At 32.3% G+C, this 2,337-nt stretch overlaps 1 protein-coding gene across 1 annotated transcript in view; it reads right to left on the reverse strand.

The window, feature by feature from the left end:
- Positions 1 to 118, reverse strand: part of LOC112468512 (tyrosine-protein phosphatase non-receptor type 9-like) — a 2,111-nt gene extending 1,993 nt beyond the window's left edge. The window contains exon 1 of the mRNA XM_025037721.1: positions 59 to 118. The gene's annotated coding sequence lies outside the window, so the exon portion shown is untranslated. The remainder of the gene's footprint in view (positions 1 to 58) is intronic.
- Positions 119 to 2,337: the final 2,219 nt, after the last annotated feature.

Genomic DNA, 2,337 nt, shown 5'->3' on the forward strand with positions numbered 1-2,337 from the left:
AGAGAGAGAGAGAGAGAGAGAGAGAGAGAGAGAGAGAGAGAGGTGTTGATTGACTTACGTTCTGTCGTCGGTGGTTTACGGGCTGACGATGATGATTTGCATAACTTGATCAATTTTTTATAATATAAAAAACAAAGAACAATTATAATTATTACACATAAAGCATATACACTGTATAAAATTGCTTCTATGCAGCTCTCGTCGCACTCTCCGTCGCTATATTTCTTATGCCTCAGCATCTTTGCGATGTTGATGCATAAGACGCGAACAAATCTACGGTTCTTGTTCGGCGGTCGACACCGATGTGATTAGGTGCGTGTTGTTTGGAAATCGCGCCGCGATTTGCCGTGCGCAGGCTCTCCCCCTCCACTTACACACACAGAGCGTCTCTGTGTGCGTAACCAGTGACAGTGTGCAAGGAGATTTTCCACCTTTCACCACCCCAGTGTCCCCAGTCACACCATTTGCCAATTGCCGTGAGACGCCGCACAGTGGGGACAAATAGAAATTTACTGTTCAAAAATCGCTACAGACCGTAATTCTTAACCGATCAAGACGTTTTTTTTTTAAATTAATTGTTAATAAATTTCCCACAAAACTGTGGAGTTCGATTTTTTAAAAAGACTCTTTGAAAAGTACAATATTAATAACAATTTGAAAATTATTTTAACCTGAAGTTAAATTAGAAGAATTAAAGTTACTTTTGCATTGAGCTAGCTTACGTAACAGTTTTTGAGGTCACTAAATACAAATCTGTTAGAAACAAATGTTAGAATTAATATTTGACTATTGACAGTCGTCAAATTAAAAAAATGCATGTTTTGACTGAATATATTCTTTTACTCGAATTATTTTGCATTTGTTTTATATTTATTTATTTATTATTATTATATATATATATATATATTTATTACTATATATATATATATATCTTATTCGATATTTTCATCTTGCAATTGGACGGTTATCGGAGGAAGCCGCAGAAGCTCGAAATAAAGATTTCAAACGTTTTCGTCTTTACAATACAAGAAAATGTTCTCGCTTACTAACAAACGAAGATATTATGCATAAATTATTAATTTCTTCAGATCCATTAATTACTTGTCTGAGAAACTTGTCGACAAAAAAAGTAAGGACCATTGATCCTGAAGCCCAGAATTTACTAATACAAGAGTAATTGCATAATATTTTCCTTTTATTGTAACAATATAAAAATTGTTACTATATTATTATTACAAAACCTTTTTAGCGACAGATTAAAAAAATATAAAGCAAAAAGACAAAAAAAAATAAATGTAAAAATATATGTTTATTTATTTATTTATTTATTTATCTTACATTTTTTACATTTATTTTTTTTGCAATCGGGATATACAAACGTGCTTCCTAAACACGCTCTATATATACACATTTAATTTTATACTACTTCGACTTCTTATTATTTTTTACACTATATTTTACTAACACTGACATTATTATATTTTACTGACAACGCACAAATCATGTAAGTCAAGATTTTTTACTTTTCTAGGTCCTTTGTTATTTATAATATTTAAGCGATCGCAATACAAAAATGGAATTCCTTTTCTGCCTAGTCTTCGATTTTTGACTTGCGGGTACAGTGTCACGAATTGCTTGTCGAATGCTTGTGAAAGAGTTCAATTGAAGAGGGTCCGAATTTGGACCGAAACGTTGTGAAATATATATATATATAGTAATAAATAAATAAATATGAAACAAATGCAAAATAATTCGAGTAAAAGAATATATTCAGCCAAAACATGCATTTTTTTAATTTGACGACTGTCAAAAGTCAAATATTAATTCTAACATTTGTTTCTAACAGATTCGTATTTAGTGACCTTAAAAACTGTTACGTAAGCTAGCTCAATGCAAAAGTAACTTTAATTCTTCTAATTCAACTTCAGGTTAAAATAATTTTCAAATTGTTATTAATATTGTGCATTTTAAAGAGTCTTTTTAAAAAATCGAACTCCACAGTTTTGTGGGAAATTTATTAACAATTAATTTAAAAAAAAAAACGTCTCGATCGGTTAAGAATTACGGTCTGTAGCGATTTTTGAGCAGTAAATTTCTATTTGTCCCCACTGTGCGCCGTGGAATGGAGATAGCGCACATGAGCGCACACAGGCTAGAAGAGGGCAGACATACAGTTACGGCTACGAGAATCATAAAATCGAGCTGTGTGAAGTTGGCCCCCCCACTACTGAAAATTCAATAATAACTATAACCATTCGTTTGGTGGTCGTTTGGTGGTGTTTGGTATGTCCATTCCCGACGTTTGGTAGTCAAAGCTGTAACTAATAATGCGAAAAA

Source organism: Temnothorax curvispinosus, unplaced genomic scaffold (genome assembly GCF_003070985.1).
Source record: "Temnothorax curvispinosus isolate PA1 unplaced genomic scaffold, ASM307098v1 QBEX01018554.1, whole genome shotgun sequence".
In the NCBI taxonomy this organism is placed as follows: Eukaryota; Metazoa; Arthropoda; class Insecta; order Hymenoptera; family Formicidae; genus Temnothorax; species Temnothorax curvispinosus.